This window comes from Sus scrofa, chromosome 8, assembly GCF_000003025.6.
Source record: "Sus scrofa isolate TJ Tabasco breed Duroc chromosome 8, Sscrofa11.1, whole genome shotgun sequence".
In the NCBI taxonomy this organism is placed as follows: Eukaryota; Metazoa; Chordata; class Mammalia; order Artiodactyla; family Suidae; genus Sus; species Sus scrofa.
This window is the reverse complement of record NC_010450.4, coordinates 61,728,692-61,749,844: the sequence shown is the minus strand read 5'-3', so window position 1 is coordinate 61,749,844 and position 21,153 is coordinate 61,728,692.

The window sequence follows — 21,153 nt, the reverse complement described above, 5'->3', positions numbered from 1 at the left end:
CCCAAGTTCAGACATGGATGAGAGCATGTGGTGGAATAAATGGGAAATATATATATGTGTGTGTGTGTGTGTGTGTATTTATCTTGGGGCTTACTAACATTAATCGATAGTACATATATTTTTGGAAAGAAGGTAGCTGAATCTAGTAATTGAAGGTATTGGGAGTAGAAAAATGAAGATGGGGAGAGGACAGTAAAGAATACTATTTTGATGATCACATTATCTGATGCTCTCATGGGTTGGAGGTGTGTTCTCTGCAAATGGTAGGTTTAAGTTCTGTCTCCACTGTGTCTGAATCTGAACTTATTTGGAAACAGGGTCTCTGCAGACACAGTCAGTTTAAGATGAAGTTCATTAGATGGACCCTATTCCAAATCTGTACTTATAAAAAGGAGAAATTTGGATACAGACTCAGATACCCAGAGAAAGGGTATGTGGAGAATTCAGGATGCCATGTAAAGATTGGAGCTGTGCTACTGCAAACCCAGAAAATCTGAGGCTTCCAGAACTAGAACAAGGCAAGGAGGGATTTCACTCGTGGTTTCTGAGGGAGACAGGCGCTGCCACCACGTTGATCCCACACTTCTAACTGAACTGTAAGATGGTAAATTTCTAAGCCACCTATGTTGTGGTACTTTGTTTTATAGTAATCCTAGGAAAAAAATGAAAATGTCAAGAAAAATAGTATCAAAAAACAATTCACATAACTTCAAAAGTTTATAAGATTGTACCAAATATCAAGTAACTACTTGGAACTTCCAAAGAAATCACCAGCAATCAGAAAGAAAATTATTCTCTCAGAAACAGAGATAATCTAAAATGGGGCTGTCTTCAGTAATATGTAGTGAAAGGACATTTTTTAGAATTCTTCTCATTCTTTAACATAACACAGCTGTATATATTGATCCCCAACCCCAACTGCATCTAATATTTAGCATTATCAACAGCTTAAGAAATGTAGAGTGTTTTCACATTTTTCATTTCTTTTGCTGTCATCAAAAAAGCTTATGTTTCCTAATTAAGAACTACTTCTAGATCCTTAAATTTCATGAAGTAAAACTAAATGGTCCTATTTACCTTAGTCCCAGAAAAATATACTTAGAGGTGTGAATAAAGAAGGGATTTGATAGTATAAATTACAGTGATTTAGCTAGGACATTTCAAATAGAATTTTGATGTTGAGAATAACAATAAGATACCAACAAAGAAAAGAGAGTTTTAGAAGATAAAATGAACACTTAGATCTTGTTAATTTGGTAGTCATTAGAAAGAAGTGAAGTTAATTTATATTAATTGCCAATCTGGTTGCTAAAAACAGAGTACTCTAGGTAAAAAGTAATTTGAAAAAAGCATTTCTAAATACTATTATTCTTAAATAGAATCTAGCTAACTAAAGTGGAGATTCTCTGATGAAATTCTGGACAAAAGAGCAAGTGAATGACTCCCTTCAAAACATCACCCAAAATAAATCAGTATTTTTAGAATAATACTAGATATTCATAAATATAATGAGGAATCATTAAATAAAATTATCTTTGCAAGTTGCTTATAGCATTTTTGATGCATAGGAAAGTTAAAATTTTGTAATTAGTTAAAGGCAGAAAATATTTTCTTAAAAACATTATAAGCTTCTTACCTAGATTTATTAACTTTATAAACAGTGCATTTCAAGTTTTCCTTTTTAAAACTTCCTTTTGAAAATGTTCAACAATGATTTTTAATTTGAAATATAGTTGATTTATAGTGTGTTAACTTCTGCTGTACAACAAAGTGATTCAGTTTTATACATGTTATATATTATTTTTGTATTATTTCTATTATGATTTATCACAAAATATTGAATATAGTTCCCCGTGCCATATAGTATGACTTTGTTGTTTATCCATTCTATATATAGATATTTTGTATCTGGAAACTCCAAATTCCCACTCCATCCCTCCTCCCTCCTTTGGCAATCACAAGTCCATTCTCTCCGTCTGAGTCTGTCTCTATACTTGTTTTGTAGATAAGATCATTTGTGTCATTTAGATTCCATATGTAAGTAATATCATATGGTATCTACCTTTTTCTTTTTGACTTACTTCATTTAGTATGATAATCTTCAAATCTAACCATGCTGCTGCAGATGGCATTATTTAACTCTTTTTACAGCTGATTAGTATTCCATTGTATAGACTTACTGTATCTTCTTTATTCATCCATCAGTGGACATTTAGACTATTTCCATGTCTAGGCTATTGTGCATAGTGCTGATATAAACAGACGGGTGCATAATCTTTTTGAATTATAGTTTGTCCAGATATATGACCAGGACTGGGATTGCAAGATCATATGACAACTCTTTAGCTTTTTGAGGCACCTCATACTGTTTTCCATATTGACTGAACCAATTTACATTTCCTCAACAGGGTAGGAGGGTTCTCTTTTTCCCACATCCTCTCCAGCTATTATTATTTGTAGACCTGTTAATGATGGCCATTCTGACCAGTATGAGGTGGCATCTCATTGTAGTTTTGATTTGTATTTCCCTAATGATTAGTGGCATTGAACACATTTTCATTTGATTATCATGCTCCATCATAAGTCACTAGACACAGTTCCCAGTGCTACACAGCAGGATCTCATTGCTAATCCATTCCAAAGCCAATAGTTTGTATCTATTAACCCGAAGCTGTATATCTTCTTTGGAGAAATGTCTATTTAGGTCTTCTGCCCATTTACAAATGGCGTGGGCCTTGCTTGTTCCTGTTGTGTATTTTGGAAATTAAACCCTTGTCTGTCACATCATTTGCAAGTATTTTTTCCCAATTTGTAGGTTTTCTTTTCATCTTGTTTATGCATGGTTTCCTTTGCTGTGCAAAATCTTGCAAGTTTGATTAGATCTTATTTGTGTATTTTTGTTTTTATTTCTATTGTCTTTGGGAGACTGTCCTAAGAAAACATTGTTATGATTTATGTCAGAGAATGTTTTGCATATATTATCTTCTAGGAGTTTTATGGTATTGTGTCTTATATTTAAGTCTTTAAGCCACTTTGAGTTTATTTTTGTGCAGGTTGTGAGGGTGTGCTCTTACTTCATTGATTTACATGCTACTGTCCAGATCTCTCAACACCACATGTTGAAGAGACTTTTTCCCATTGTATATTCTCACTTTGTTGAAGACTAATTGGCGTAGGTGTGTGGGTTTATTTCTGGGATCTGTATTCTGTGTCATCGATCCCTATGTCTTCATGTGTGCCAATACCACACTTTTGTGATTTCTGGATTTTTGTAGAATTATCTCAGTCTGAAAAGGTTTTACCTCCCGCTTTGTTCTTTTTCCTCAGGATTGTTTTGGAAATTCTGGGTCTTTTATGGTTCCACATAAATTTAGGATTATTTGTTGTAGTTCTGTGAAAAATATGATAGGTAATTTGATAGGGATCACATTCAATCTGTACATTGCTAGGGCCATTTTAATAATATTAATTCTTCCAATCCAACATAGTGATTTAACCTAACAATCTAAATGTTCCTAAGACAGAGGGAATAAATTATTTCTCCAAGAAAAACTATAACTTGTATATTTAATGTAAATCTTGATATTGTAGGGCAATTAAAGATCAAATATCAATGCACTTCAATACCAAACCCAATCAATTGAATTTTACTTTAATTTGACATATATCATTATTTATTCTTATTCTTACTATCTCATAGCATTTCTGTATGGTACAAACCTCAAAGTCTTTAAACATAGGTACCATGACAAGTTTATGTTTTAAAGAGTAGATATGGATATCGACCACAGAGTAACTGAATTACATGGCATAGAGTTGTTCTTTATTTTACTAAACATACTGTTGGTTCATGGCTGTGAAAGAAATAAATGAACAGAAGCTTTTTGACAAAGAGTATGTTTCAATGCAATGAAAAGAAAATACGGAAGTGTCAGGGATAAAATAAAATCCATTTAACTTTGCTAATATAACAAAATGCAAGGCTTTCTATTGGTAATTGATGTCATTACAATAATTCCCTGCTGTTTATCAAATACATCTGCCAATCTATCTGTCTAGACATCCATCGATCCATCTGTCTATATATACTATTCCATCATGATACCGGAAGACGTTAACTTTAACATATTTTTGCTTAACATTGAATTTATCTTTCAATCAAAAGTCTGTTATTTATTTTCTCTTTTTTGAACACAATGGCATAATCTTACTATTTTATTTTGCCTTTTTGTCTTTTCTAGGTCCACACCTGTGGCATATGGAGGTTCCCAGGCTAGGGGGCCAATCAGAGCTGTAGCTGCTGGCCTGTCCCAGAGCCACAGCAATGCGGGATCCGAGCCACATCTGCGACCTACACCACAGCTCACGGCAACGCTGGATCCCTAGCCCACTGAGCAAGGCCAGGGATCGAACCTGCAACCTCATGGTTCCTAGTCAGACTCACTAACCACTGAGACATGATGGGTTACTATTAAAATTTAAATACAAAGCTTTGGCAAATTTAGCTTAAAATTAACTGTATAGAGATCTTAATGTGGGAAATCACTATTCAGCATTAGAGTAATTATCTCCTATTTCTTACTAAAATATTTTAAAATTTTATAAACAAAACAATCTGACTTGGAAGAAATTTTTATAATAAATTTCTATTACTTTTGCATTTTTTTGTCACTTGCTTATTTTTCCTCTCAAATGCTTACATGTTCTTAAGATCTGCCACAGATTCATCTCATCTAAGCCTAATAGTAACTTTTCAATTGTAAATAGTGGCATGGTTATATATCAATAAGTACATACCACATTTATGGATAAGAAAATGTTTCTAACATTACTAAATGATAATTAGTCTTCAAAAGTGAGTGGATGAAGTAATGCTATGGTAGAAAATAATTTTGGAAAATTAATGTAATAAATTAGAAGTTTAAAAAAGTACAGTGAAAAAGTTAAGGCACAAACACTGAAAAGAAACAAATGATGCATTAAAATGTATCTGTACCTTTTAACTTTTGAAATATTTATTTCCTACATTTTGCATGTATTAATGTATCAGTTTCTAAGAGATCTATATACATTTAGGATAATAAACATAGTCAGGCATGAATGCATTTTAAACCTCATAATAAACCTAATTCTTATTTATATATCAAATAATGTAGCAATGTCAAGTGAAATTTTGAATTTTTAAAAGTGTGAATAATTGCACAAGGGTAATAGCAAAGTTAAGTGGCATTTACATTTACAAAGTGTACATTCCCCAGTTGGTAGTGACAAGGCAATAAGGCATAATAAATAATGAAGTGCAGTGATTGTGTGCCAACTAAAGTAGATATCATGGCATTCTGTTACATCAGTAGGGAAACATGGCTATTATTCCAGTTGCAGTTCCAAAATCTAAATGAGCCTTCTGCCCCTTCTCTTCCTGTTCTCCTTTTGTAAGTCCAATAATTTGAAGATATTTTTCCCCATGGTTTTCCATAATTCATAGAGGTTTTCTTTATTTTTTATTCTTTTTTCGTTTTTTATCCCCAGATTGGATGGTTTCTAAGGTATCTTAACTCCACAGATACTTTCTTCTTTTTGATCTGATGTTAATGCTCTTTCTTGCATGTTTTCATTTTCATTTATTGTTTTCTTCAGCTTCGGAATTTTGTTTTGATTCTTTTTTATGATTTTTATCTCTTTGTCAACCTTCCCATATTATGTCTTATTTTCCTGACTTCTTAAAATTATATTTCTGTGTTTCCTTTTAGCTCATTGAGCTTCCTCAAAAGAGCTACTTTTAATTTTTTATCAGGTAAATTACAGACCTACATGTCTTTGGGGTCAATTACTAGAAGATTATTGTAATCACTTGGTGGCATCAGGTTTCCTTGATTTTTCATGTTCCATGAAGTCATGTATTGCTGCCTTTGCATTTGAAGAAGCAGTCACTCCCTCTAGACTTTACTGACTGACTTTGGTAGAGAATTACCTTCCAACAGCCCTGCAAGGAATTTTGAAACTTGTTCATACCCTCTCTGGTTATGCCTCTCTACTCTTCTTGCTCCCTCTTGTGGCAGACTTCTTAAGATTTTATGCTTTCTCTAGCTCCTGCAGCACACCAGTCTGCATGCTGACAGTCTACCTTTTGTTTATCTAAGGGTAGCCCTAAATGCTGATTTTTTTTGATGTCTCTCCTTCAGTATACAGATGTGGGCAGGCTTTATCTGTGTGCTCATTAGCCACTTGCCAAAGTTCCCTCTCTGCAATTGGGAGTGTGCACAAGGAGCTGGACATGAAGTGGGTGAGAGATGTGTATAGGTGAGGCGAGCTCTAGGTGCCCATGGTCCAGTTCTGGGGATCTGTAGTCATGGGCCAGCATCCTGATGGAATCTGTGCTCTGGTTAGTAGGCTTCACGTCCCTCTGCTGTCTCCATAGCCCCAGATGCTATTCTCCCAGCTGATAACAAAACCCTAGTGTGTAGCTCACAGTTCAGGACTCTGCATAGGGTGAGGGAGAAAAGGGCCTCTTTGCATCTCACACAACAGGGAGACTGGGCACTCACCCATGTGCTCTCACTTTTGCCCACAGAAAAAATCCAGGGCCGAGAAGGACTTTCTTGGTACTGAGTTGCATCGCCTGGGTGGACAGGAATCATAGGTAATGTCACGTTTTCCTCTTACACTCTCCAGTATGTTTAATCTTAGCCTTTTTTTTTTTTTTTCCTCCAGCAATGTACTGAAACTTCTCTGCTGGAATCTTGGACTTCCGCGAGGCTCCTCATCCATGGATGATTCCAAGTCAATATTTTCCAGAGATTTTCAGATAATGGCCAAGAGGAGCTGGAGCCAGTTCACTGGCCACTTCATGATTTACTGCTGGAGCTGAGGTCTATATGTCTATTACCTGACACACAGGTATGTGAAACTCCTGCCAGGGTCCCTTGAAGTATGGTGCTGAATCCTGCAGCTCCCACCAAGGCACTTTTGTCCATGGATGAGAGCCACATATTTGTGAGGGAGAGATAGGAGCTAGGTATATCTTACTTAGTCATCTTCCTATCTTACTATCTTACTTAGTCTTACTTAGTCATCTTCCTAGTTCAAACTTTTTAGAAACTTTTATTGTTATTTCTTAATATGTGTATTTTATTTGAAAATGCTTAATAAGTACAGAAAATATGACTATATCAAATCTCAAGTCTCTTCCCAGTAAAACAAGCATGGTGATCCACTTTTACTTTGTAGATTTATCTTTAAAAAGTAAGTAATTTTAGACAAATTTTACAATATTATTCACATTTTCTGTCACATTCATGTCTGGTACTTGACTTACAATACTTTAACTGCTGTATGTCCTCTTTCTTACCCAGGAGAAACCATTATTTGAGAAAATTTGGTTTTGAAATGATTTTCCAAAGTCTATATAATAAAATAAATAATTTTATATAAGAAGGATGCAAAATGAGAATATCTGCTTTCCATTTTTAATCAAGTGCTTAGGAAGACAATAAGCAATATTTTAAGTAAATTAGAATGGAATTTGCTTTTTACCATGTCTTATAAATGCCAAACAATGAAATGATTTAGTTTTCAAAGTTATTAAGTCCCAATTGATCTTCCAGGCAATGGACTTATTATCTAATTATGAAGATATGCACATTTATCAAAAGTTAGAACCATCTGTCTCAATTCTGTTTAATTTCATTATATATTCATCATTTAGACATTCAGCTTATGACATAAGCCTCTACCGACAAGTAATTCTATACTGATTATCACTTGAAAATGTGCACAGGCAGACATCAGTCAACTTTTATTAGTCTACTTTGAAATGAAAATTCTACTGGTAATAGGCTGCTGACTATCCAGTCATCACTGATATATGCAGGAAGAGTCTCTTGTATTCTTCTAAAGAAACCTAAAACTATTAATTTCTTTCAGCAAATTATATAATCTGAGCATTCATAAGTTCTTCTTGAAGTAAGAAGGAAACACATTTAGACCCATCTCCACATATTCAAAATTCTCATTTTTATAGAAAGGGAGGCCAGGAGAGAATAATTATGATTTAAAGTAATTTTGATTAAAATATTTGTAATGTTTATAGAATTTTATAATGCTGAGGGATATGTCAGTAATCCAGCTTAGTGACTTTGGCTCACTAATATATAATTTATTTTTTCTTATATGTCTGGTTATTTACACAGATGAGTGAGAATATGTGAAATTATTTTTTGAAAACACTTTCCCTCTTTTTGTGTACCTATAATGAAGAATAAAAATAACTGGCATTCATAAAAAAGAATGAAATAATGCAATTTGTAGCAAAATGGATGGACTTAGAGAGTATCATATTAAGTGAAGTAAGTAAGACAGAGTAAGACAAATGTGATGTCATTTATATGTGGAATCTAAAAAAGTGATACAAATGAACTTATTTACAAAACAGAAATAGACTCACAGAGAGAAAACAAACTTATGGTTACTAAAGAGGATAACAGGGCAAGGGGAAGCGAAAAATTAGGCGTTTGGGATTAACATATACACAAATGCACACTACTATATAGCACAGGGAACTATACTCAGTAGCTTGTAATAACCTATATGGGAAAATAATCTGAAAAAGAATAGACATATGTCGATGCAGAACTTTAATTTTAAAAATTCCTGGCATTCTATTTATTATAAGGATATTTATACCTGAGAACTATCTTAAGTCATCTCATAAATAAGAATACATTTTACTAAAAATGTATGTATCTTGTATATGGCCCATCTCTGTGCCTGTCATCATGATCCTAAATAACACAAATGATAACCTCAACAATTATCTAAAGTGAAAACTGATTCCCTTTAATAAAATGATATGTCATGATTTCATATGTATTATTTATATGTGTATTTATAACATATATGAAGATCAAAATATTGGATAAAATGACATATTCTGTTTTAATTACAATTTATGTGAAATGTTGAGGAGACACTTTGTGTTTCTAAACAAAGATAAGTGCTGTATGTTATAAGGGAAGCCTGTTTTCACAATTTATATCTCACTGAGAGACTGACTATCAAAATGATTGCAATCTCAACCAGAGCCAGTGAGAACAGGGGAAAATCTGGACCAGGTGGCCAGGGAATTGCAATTGCAATGGAGTGAACCCATGGGAGTGCTAGCAAACAGTGCGTTATTTGGCATCCAGAGGATGTGATGCACTAGGAATGGTATTAGCCAATTTTAGTATTTAAGCAGCAATTGAATGTTGGATAGAACGGCATTCTGAGCAAAAATGGAAATATGAAGAAAGTTAGATACACCAGTAGTTTTTTTTTTTTTTTCTTAAATTCCTTATTTTTTAGAAAAAGTTTCTAGCTAGCAGCTGAATTTATTACCAACCAGGTCAAATTTATCCAATGGAAAAAAAAAATAGACAAAAATGCTATATTAGAATTCTGACAACAAAACTGTAGCATCAAACCCGTATCCCTACCAGGATAAGCAAAACAGAAAGTAAAGGGTACGTTAAAGATTATTAATCCTTTCACATGGTATATACAATACATATGTGGTACTAACTTTAAACACCAGAGAAATGAACATTACAGTGATAAGAGCAATTTCATACTCTAACTTCCTGTGACCTGGAAGCTCAAACTCTAGGACTATCAAGCCTGACAAAGATCTGTAGTGTTGTTTTAAGATAAAGTCTTTGGAATGGAATGAATTATGTTTCAGGGAGTTATTATAATGTGTTATCTTAGACCAAAGGCCGTAAAAGTTTAAGGTATATAAGAATCACTTGGAGAGTTGTAATGCATGCATATTCTGTATCTTCCCCCTCCCAAATATAAGCAAATGTTCTGAAATAGGTGGTAATGGTTCAGGCTTTGAGTTATACTATTCTAAGTAGAATAAATGATAATCATGACTGTTTAAAAGTACCATTTCTTCAGAATTTTGACTCCTTAGTCAGATTACAGGCAAAAATTACAAATGCGGCATTATGTTTCAGGAAACCAAGAGGTTTCTGAAGGCAGCAGCAAGCATGCTTGGCCTTAAGGTTTTATTTATCTCTAAGTGAACATTAGAAGGAAAGTTTTCTACTTCCTCTATATTTGTTCAAAGCATTCTGAGTCATCAAATCAAAGGGACCAATTACCCTGACTCTTAGATATACTAGGTTATCTAAGATACAACTCTTAGATGTACTAGGATATACCCTAACTCTCATATATACTAGGTTATTCAAGGAATCGAAACAACTTCAGGAAGGAAAAGAAAACACAATTAAATCAAGCACAGAGGCAGATACACAGATACTCAAATATTTCAGTAAGTAATCTTTTCTTGGAAACATTTACTTGAAAAGTGGGCATTACTTTCTTTTTTATGGCCACATCTGCAGCATATGAAAGTTCCCAGACTAGGGATTGAGAACCTGAACCTAAGACCAAAGCCGCTGCAGTCAGATTCTTAATCCACTGCACCACAGCAGGAACTCTGAAAAGCAGGCATTCTTTATTTGTCCTTATCTGTAAAAGGCAAGAACGGGTATATGTATGTTTTAGGATAATGTTACCACAATATAGCCCTAATATTGGTAATTTTGAAGTTGAAACTTTAGAGATTGCTTGAATAAACTACCTTACCCTAGCTCACGGATATGTGAAGTCTCCTCCATATCTTATCGAATCTATATTGGAGAGGCTGTAAGACTATCAACTGCAGAAAATTTAAATTGCCATTCCAAAGTAAAGAACTTTCTTAATCTTAGGAGGAAGTTGTATAATGTGAGAGGTTATGTATTATCTTTAAAAGTCCTATAAGATGAAAATAATGTGTAAAACTACAGACACCAAAACAGCAACTGCCTAGCTGATCCTACCTAATCAATCTATTCAGCGTTTCCCTCAATATTTCATGTCATTTAGCAACTTAGTAAGCTGCAGAGTCATTTCTAATTTAATAATTCTGCACAATTCATTGTTACTTTAGATATCATCCTGCCACATCTGATAAAAGCTAAAGTGAGTAGTAATGAACTTTCTAAGGACAACTTCATATTTTCAAATATAAAAATTACAAGTAACCTCCTATTTATCTTTTTATTTGAGCCTATAATAAAGATTTTAGTTTTTTTAACTGGAAAAAATATATTTATGGCATTGCAAACAAGAGAAATATAACATAGAGAGTAAAAAATATTTTCAAATGTTATATCACAAATGAAATCTTCAGAAATCAAATGCCTATCATCTTACAGCCTGTACTATATCATTTTGTAGGAAGTCACAGTCAGTTTTACTGCTGCTTTTTTTTTTTTTTTTAATTTTATGGCCACACCTGTTGCATATGGAATTTCGCCAGCCAGGGATTGAATCCAAGCCACAACTGTGACCCAGGCAGCAGCTGCTGCAAACCTGTATCCTTTAACCCTCTCTGCCGGGCCAGGGATCAAACTTGCACCTCTGAAGCAACCAGAGCCACTGAAGTTGGATTATTAACCCACTGTGCCACAAGGGGAACTCTATTGCTGCTCTTTTGAAATATAATCTTGATTTTTCTCCTCAGATTACTTTAAGACATTGTGTCTTTGAATTTTAGTAGTTTTTCTATTATGATCAAATGGTATATAACTGCCTTGAAAATTGCAAGTCTCACTATGTATTTATTTTTGGCCATGCCCACAGTATGTGGAGTTCCCAACCCAGGGATCAAACCCATGCCATAGCTCTAAGCAGAGCCATAGCAGTAACAATACCAGATCATTAACCTGCTGAGCCACCAGGGACCCCCAACACCTTAAATTTAGAGACACAGGCTATAGGAGATTTCTCATCAGACTATGCATCAAGAAAAGAAGGGAGTAACATTTAAAATTATTGAAAAGACAAAGGTAAACAATGTAGAATTCTGTGCCCCACAATATTATCCCCCAAAAGTGAAGGAGAAATAGACTTTTTTTAGACACACAGAAACTCAAGTATATCACTGTCAGAGACTTATCCTGTAATAAATGTTAAAAGTTCTTCTTTAGCAAGAGGAAAGGGTAAAAGTCAGAAACGTAGATCTACATAAAAGAAGGAAGAGTGTCAGAAAAGGAGAAAATAAAGGTAAAATAAATCATATTTTTTTATTCTTAATTGGTATAAAAGTTAACCATTTAAATTAATAATATTGAAATTATTGAATAACAGAACATTGTAAATAAACTATATTTCTTTTAAAATTGGGTGATTATAGAATATGTATAAAAGAAATGAATGAAAGTAATGATAGATTGATTAAAAGGGGGAATTAGAACTGCTGCACTACAAATGAAATGGTGTAGTTTTATTTTAGGTGGAAAAAGATTAGATTAGCTGAAAATGTACATTGAAAACTACTAACTTTTTAAAATTATATTTGATTTTTTTTCACTGTAGGGTTTAATGAAAAATGTTTGTGAACTAATGAGATTCTTTCCCAAGGGCATGCCAGACACATGGAAAGTGAAGTCACATAAAATAGAATTAATTATAATTCTTAATTAAAATCAGAGAAGACAGAAAAAGGGAAGAAGTAAAATTAATAACAAGGTAATACATAGAAAACAGTTAAAGCATGGTAAATATTAATTCAACTATTCAATCATCACTTAGATGTAAATGCTTTAAGTACACTATTGGTAAGATAGGAATTGTTAGAATGGATCAATAAAAGAAGACCCAAGCATAAATTGTATGTTAGAAAACACTTAAAATGCAAATACTCTGAATAGTTAAAAGTAAAGGGAAGGATAAACATTTTGCTGTGTGCACTGGGAGCTATGTCTAGTCACTTATAATGGAGCATGATAATGTGCAAAAATAGAATGTGTACATATATGTGTAACTGGGTCACCATGCTGTACAGTAGGAAAAAAAAATTGTATTTGGGGAAATAACCATTAAAAATAAATAAATAAAAAACATAGGCAGTGTTAACCGTATAACAAAAGCAAACAAACAAAATCTAAAATAGTATATTAAATTGAAACGAAGCGGAATTCAGAACAAGGAAAATTATCTGGGATAAAGGGAGATGCTACATGACAATGAAAGGATCAATCTTCTAAGAATACATGGTAATTCTAAATGCACCTAAGAACAGAGTATGAAAATAGTAGGGAGAATCAGGTATAACTAAAGGATGGATAAGTCCAATTATAGTTAGAGAAGTCAATATTCCTCTTTCATAGACTGATAATATCAAGAAAGCAGAAAATTGGAGTTCCCATCATGGCTCAATGGTTAATGAATCCAACTAGGAACCATGAGGTTGCCGGTTCTATCCCTGGCCTTGCTCAGTGGATTAAGGATCTGGCATTGCCGTGAGCTGTGGTGTGGATTGCAGAAGTGGGTTGGATCCCGTGTAGCTCAGATTGGACCTCTAGCCTGGGAACCTTCATATGCCACGAGAGTGGCCCGAGAAATGGCAAAAAGACAAAAAAAAAAAAAAAAAGAAAGCAGAAAATCAGTAAGAATACAGTTGGCCTGAAAAGCACCATAAACCAACTTGATGTAACTGGAATTTATAGAATATAGAAAAGCCCATCCAACACACATCCTTGTCAAGCTTACATGAAATTCACTAAGATAGAACACAGTATGAGCCTCAAGACATACCCTAACATATTTAAAATAGAGATCATATGAAATACGCTCTCAGGCCATAGTGGATTTAGACTAGAAATTAATAATAGATAGTTGAAATAGCTCAAAGTATTTAGAGATCAAGCAACAAATTTCTAAATAGCACGTAGGTCAACAGAGAAAAAAAATCAAGATAAATTTTTGAATAATTTAAATTAATTAATGATGAAATATAATTTAACCATATTTGTGGTCAAAAGCAGTGCTTAGAGGGAAAATTACGGAATTAAATATATATATTAGAAAATATAAAAAATTGAAAAAAATCACTTTGGGAAAATAAAGAGCAATTTAAGTGTAAAGCAAGCAGAAGAAAATAAATTAAAATTAGAGCAGAAATCAAAGAAATTAAAAACTGGAAAATAATTAACCAATCCAACATAACCATAAATGGATTATTTGAAAATATCAAAAAAAAATGTAAACCTTTAGACAGACTAACTAACTAAAGGTGAGAAGACACAAATGGCTAATATCAGAAATGAAAGAAGAGGTATCACTACTCATTGCATGGACATTAAAAGGATAATAAAGGAATACTATGGACAATTCTGTGCCCATTAATTTGGTAACAGTTAAAATGGTCCTATATCCTAAAAGACATGAACTAAAATACTTAACACAAGAAAAGATAAATTATCTGAATAGGTCTCTATGCATTACAGAAATTAAACCTAAAATTAATTATTTTTCAAAAAAGAAAAAGCAGACCCAGATGGTTTCATTGGTGAATTCTACCAAACACATGTAATAAAATATTTACCCACCACCATCTCTTTCAGAAAATAAGAGCAGAGAATAGAACACATTTGAATTTGTTTAATAAGATAAGCATTACTCTAATACAAATATATAAAGAATTAACAAGAAATGATGAATTCAACAAAGTAATCTCTTATAATAACAGATGGAAAAAAGTGTCAATAAAACACTAACAAATTGAATGAACAAGGCTTTAAAATAATTATATACCAGGAACAAGTGGGATTTATTCCAGGTATACAAAGGCTGAACAATCATACAGCATCAACATGATAAAGTAGATAAAATATAAGATCATATCAATTGAGGCAGAAAGTCATTTACAAAGTCCAACACCTACTTGTGACAAAAATTATCAGAAACTAAGAAGAGTTTGAAATATCCTCTCTGTCACAAAGAACCTACATTAAAAACCGATGAAACACTGGATGATTCTTTTCTAAGTGCAGTAGAATGTATACCCAATACACTGCAACACCAAGAAAAGCAAATAAAATTTATGCAGAATGGAAAGGGAGAAATAAAATTATAATTGCTTATAATTATTTTATGTTTTATATTTTATTTATAAAATATATTCCTATATACCATCCATGAATAACTAGAATTTAAAGTTAAAAAATATGTACCCTTTACATTAGCACCAATAAATGAAATATGTAGGTGTATGTTAAATAAAATATGTAAATGAAGAAAACTATAAAACCCTGATGAAATAAAAGAAGGAAAAAATGTATATATATATATATATATATATATATATAGAGAGAGAGAGAGAGAGAGAGAGAGATTTTATGTTCATGGGTAGAAAGACTCAATATTGCTAAGATATCAATTCTTCCCAACTCATTCAATAGATTCAATGCAATTCCAACTAAAATCCCAGCAAACTATTTTGTGGATACAGTCTGATTATAAAATTTATAAAGAAGATAAAAGTCCCATAATAGACAAAATAATATGAAAGAATATATATTTGGAGAAACTATATTATCCAGTTTTTAAAAATCCATTGAGATAACCTTGCTTTATAACATTGTTTCACATATACAACATTTACAATTCAACTTCTGTATACTCTATAGTGTGCTCATCATCAGAGTTTAGTTTACATCCTTCACCATAGAACTGACTCCCTTTACCCATTTTTCTCTCCTCCCTCCCCCTTTCCTTCTAGTAATCATACTCTGTTCTGTATATCCATGTGTTTGATTATTTATCAAAACAAATTTTTTATGTTCCACATATGAGTGAAATGATATAGCACTTGTCTTTCTCCATCTGACTTCAATTATAATACACTCAAGTCCATTAATGTTGCAAGTAGAAAATTTTCATCTTATTGAGATTGAATACTGACTAGTATTCAACTATATGTATTATATACCATATCTTTATCCATTCATCTGTTGATAGGCATTTAGGTTGTTTTTATATCTTGTTTAATGTAAGTAATGCTAGGGTCAATGAACATAGGGGTGCATATAACTTTTTCAATTAATGTCTTCATATTTTGGAGATAAATACCCAGAAATGGAATAGCTGGTTCATATAGTAGTTTTATCCTTATTTTATTTATTCATTCCCAGGCCAGGGATCAAACCCTCGCCACAGCTATAACCAGAGCCGAAGAAGTGATAACACCAGATCCTTAACCCACTGACCCACGAGAGACCTCCTACTCTTCATTTGTTGAGGAACTTCCATCCCTTCACTTTGAGCCTGTGTTTGTCTTTAGACCTGAGATGAATCTCCTGGAGGCAGTATATATTTTTAATCCATACACCACTCTGCATCTTTTGTTTGGAGAATTCAATCCATTTATATTTAGGGAATTTATTGATAAATAAGGCCTAGTATAGACCTTAATCTTTGGTTTTCTGGTTTCTCTATATCTCTATTGTTTCTTTGTCCTTTTTACTTCTGTTTGGCATTTTAGTTTTATTATCTATAAAGTTTTTCTCAGTTTCTTTTTTTTTCCCCCTGCTCTAGATTTATGTTTTGTGGTTGTATAAAACCTCTCATTGGAGTTCCCATCGTGGCACAGTGGTTAACGAATTCAACTAGGAACCATGAGGTTGTGGGTTCAATCCCTAGCCTTGCTCAGTGGGTTAAGGATCCAGTGTTGCTGTGAGCTGTGGTGTAGTTCCAGCAGACGCAGCTCGGATCCCGCATTGCTGTGGCTCTGACGTCGGCCAGCTGCTGCAGCTCTGATTAGACCCCTAGCCTGGGAACCTCCATATGCCTTAGGAAGCGGCCCTAGAAAAAAGGCAAAACAAAACAAAACAAAACAAAACAAAAACAAAAAACAAAACAACAACCAAAAAAACCTCTCATAGATAAAACAGTCCTATTTTCTGCTGATAGCATCTCACCTTCATTTGATGATAGAGGTTCTATATTTTTCCTTTCCTTATTTGAGGGTTTTTTTTTTTTTGGCTGTCAAATTATTCCTTTGTATGCTTTGTATGTTGTAACCAAACTGAAATAACTATAGTTATTTTGCTGCCTTTTCCCCTTTAAGCTTTAGGCTATAATTGTTTAACAACCTATCCTGATAAAGAGTTACAGTCTTCTGATTCTGTCTAATTATTACTTTAGTCAAATTTAGTATACTTTTGCCTTTTCATTTCAAGTAGAAGAGCTCCTTTCAGCATTCCTGTAAGGCAGGTCTGGTGTAGATGAACTCTCTCAGCATTTGTTTGTTTGGAGAAACATTCACTTTTCCTGCATATCTAAATTATAACTTTGCTAGACAGAATATTCTGGCTGACAGTTTTTATCTTTCAAAATTTGGGTTATACCATTCCACTCTCTCCTAGCTTAGTTTCTACTGAGGAATTTGTTAATAGCCTAAAATTGTTCCCTTGTAAGTTGCTATCCTTTTTGACCTGGCAGCTTTTAAAATACTTTTTTTTTTTTTTTTTTTTTTTTTGGTCACTGACTTTTAACAGCTCTAGTATAATGAGTCTTATAAAGGGTCTTTTTATGTTGAGGTAATTGGGCATTCTCTTAGCTTCATGGACATGTCTTTCCAGTTGCTTCCCAAGGTTTGGAAAATTCTCAGCTATCATTTCTTTAAATAAACACTCTGCACCATTTTCCTTTTCTTCTCCTTCTGGGACAGTTATTATTCTAATGTCGCCCATCCTAGTAGAGTCAGAGAGTTCTCACAGAATGTCTTCATTTTATGTCTCATCATCTATTTGATAGTTTCTAGATTTCTATTTTTCAGCTCATTAATTCTCTCTTCCTTGTGGTCTGATCTATCATTAGTGCTTTCTAATGTATTTTTCATCTTATTTATTGAGTTCTTCAGTGCCAGAATTTCTGTTTGGTTCTTTTTTAGAGTTTTCGTCTCTTAGGTAAAGCGTTCCTTCTGTTCACTAACTGTATTCCTGATCTCAATGACCTGCTTTTTTTGAGTTTTCTTTTAGCCTGATGAGTTTCTTCCTGATAATTATTTCAAATTCTCTATCAGATCTCAATATTCTGTGATTTCAAGTTTGGTCTCTAGGAAAATGTCACTTAATTTTTGTGGTACCATCTCACCATAATTTGTCATGGTGCTGGATGATTTGTTCCTCTCCATTTGAAGTAGTGAATACCCTTTTTCTCTAGGTATAGCCCCCCTTTTTTTCTTTTTTTAAACTTGATTCTAAGGATTCAACAGGTTACAAATTAGAAGCTTTTCTTTTTTCTTCCAGTGGGTGGCGATATAGTACAAGTTTTGCGTTTCTCCCAAACATGAATTACCTCTGGTGATGTTTGGTAATGTGCATTTTTCACCTTCTGTCAGTTCTGTCAGAGGTGTTGCCCATTGCTCTTGTTGCTAAAGCTTCCAGGGTCATTGGTGCTTTGCTGCTGGGGGTCACTGCCATCACCACCTGGGGCACTGAGATGGTAGTTACCTCTACTCTGCCTGGTGTCTCTGATTTCAGGTTCCCCCTCAGTGGAGGGAGGGAAAGGTGGAAGACTTGAGGCCTCAGGTGCCTCTGCCACATCCAGGGTTGTCAGGTTTGTAGGTGCCATCACCGTGAGCCGAGAAACCAGAGTTGTCATGTAAATTCCACATCTGTATGAACAGAGTCACAGGTCCCTATGCTGCTGCCGTTCAGTTCCTGGTGTCAACAGGTGGGAATTTGTGCCATCTCCTCTGATGCTACTAGATTTTCTGGGACTGCAAGCTCAGCCATTTGACCAGAGGTCTAGGATCATAGGCACTACCTCTGATATTCCCCCAGTTTTACCATTTCTGTGTGTTCCAGTGCACCCACCCTTAGATGTATAGATGTGTGGCATTCCTTAGCATCCTGTTGCGTTGAGCAGAATCACCTTTGTTGAGTCATGGAAGTTTTACTCCATGTAGATTGAAAGGGAAAGACAAAGGGAGCATATTACTCCACAATGATGCTTATATTACTCTTATATTATCTAATTTTATGCATTACTATTAAAACTGCATTAATCATTGTAATGCATTGTATTGATGAAAGAACAAGATATCAAGATCAGTGGAAAAACGGAAAGCCCAGAAATAGACTGAAATATAATCAACTGAACTTGGAAAAATGAGCAAAAGGCAATTCAGTTGAGAAGGGATAGACTTTTCAACAAATAGTGCCAGGAATTTTGAATATCAATGTGAAAACAACAACAACAACAACAAAGACAACACCATAAGCATAGACCTCACGTCATACATAAAATGTAATTCAAAATGGATCATAGACCTAAATGTAAACTTTAAATTCTAAACTTTCTAGAGTAAGACATGCAAGAAAACCTAGTTAATCTTTTGGTTTTGCCATAAGTTTTTAGATACGATATCAAAAGCATGATTGATAAATTTGATAAATTGAACTTGATTAAAAAGAAAAGCTTATCTTATGCAAAAACATTGCTGGGACAATGAATACAGAATTCACAGACTTGAAGAGAATATTTAAAAAACACTTATCTGATGAAGGACTTAAATTCAAAATGTAAAAAATACACTTAAAACTTAACAATAAGAAAACAAACAGCCCAATTAAAAATCAGCAAATATCTCAGCACATATCTCGCAAAATGATATTCAGTGTCATCAGTCATCAGAGGATTGCAAATTAAAATAACAATGAGTGCTGCTAAATACATACATGGCTAATTTCAAAAAACATGACGATACCAACTTCTGATAAAGATATATAGTATCAGGAATAACTATTCATTATTGGTTACCATATAAAGTGGTTGAGTCAGTTTGGATTACAGTTTAGTGGTTTCTTGCAAAGCTAAACATAGTTTTAGCTTATCATCAATCAGTCATGAGATTCTGTGTATTTATTTCACTGATTTCAAAACTTATGTACACTCGAAAATATTCTGTGTTGAAGAAATACAAATAAATTATGCAGATTTTCCCTCCTTAATTTTGAGTGGTACATACAGACTTCCTTCCAAAGAATATAGTATATAAATGGAGCTGGAAGAAGAGGTGAAGAAACCCAATTATTATTTCGGTCATCTGGCCATGGTTAATATCAATGATTATAAACCATATTGAGAGTATTTACCATTGATATGATGTAATGAAAACATCACTTTACCTCTATGGTCCTCCTCAAGAAAACCTATAACCTCAGTTTCATCCTAAGAAAATTATCAGACAAATCCCATGGTCTGCAAAATACCTGACCAGTACTCTTCAAAAAATGTGAAGTTGATGAAAAAAAAAAAAGGTGGGCGAACTGTCACAGCCAAAATGAGCCAAGGGAACATGACAATTAATATAATGTGTTGATTCTGGATGAGACTATGCAACAGAAAAAGGACATTATGCAAAAACTAAGGAAATATTAACAAAGTGTGGCTTTAGTCATGTCAGCATTGGTCCATTAATTGAAAACAAGCACCATGCATTTTTATTATTAGATACTAATAATAGGGAATGTGGAAATTCTTAATGCTGCTTTCACAATGTTTCTAAAAACTTAAACGCTTAAAATTTATTATTAAAACATTTCTTACAATTGACTTAAGGTATAGGTAATACTATCTTAATCCAAAAATATTTGCATTTCCTTTTTTCAAGGCCTTCAGCAATAATAATTGCCTTACCCAATCAGAATTCTTTTGAGGATTGGTGTATTTCTAGTTTACTCTTTCTCCATAGGTATATTCCTTTGAATTCCCATACCAAAAGTTATTAAAAGAAGGAGGAGGAAAAGGAGGGAGAGGAAGAAAGAAGAAATAAACTATTTTCATTGGGAACTTTGATTTACAACTTTTATTTCCCTAGCATCCTGAATCTGTCAAAGCACTACACAGATATTCCTGTTCTGAAAAGAAACAGCAGGCAATTCTAGAAAAATGTAGCTCCACATCTTCAGCTCACTTTTGTAAGGCTTCCCTCCTTTGATTTATCTGTCTTTTTATTCCACAATTCCTTGTTGCCTTCATCTCTCTTAAACACTTTCAAAAAGATGTTTCAACAATACTATACATTTTTTTCCTGTTTTTCCTCATGGGATTTTCAGACCAAACCCGTTACCCACCATTACAATAAGTGAATAATACTTAAGCATGTTTTTAAGCATAAATCTACATTCTAATAATTCTCGATGACAATTGAACTTTAAAATATATTTTCTAGCCTTAAATAACTTCTACTATTTTATGCGATCAAAGTTCTACACTTTGATGATAAGACTTAATATTCAACTAATAACTAATATGCCTTAGACATAATTG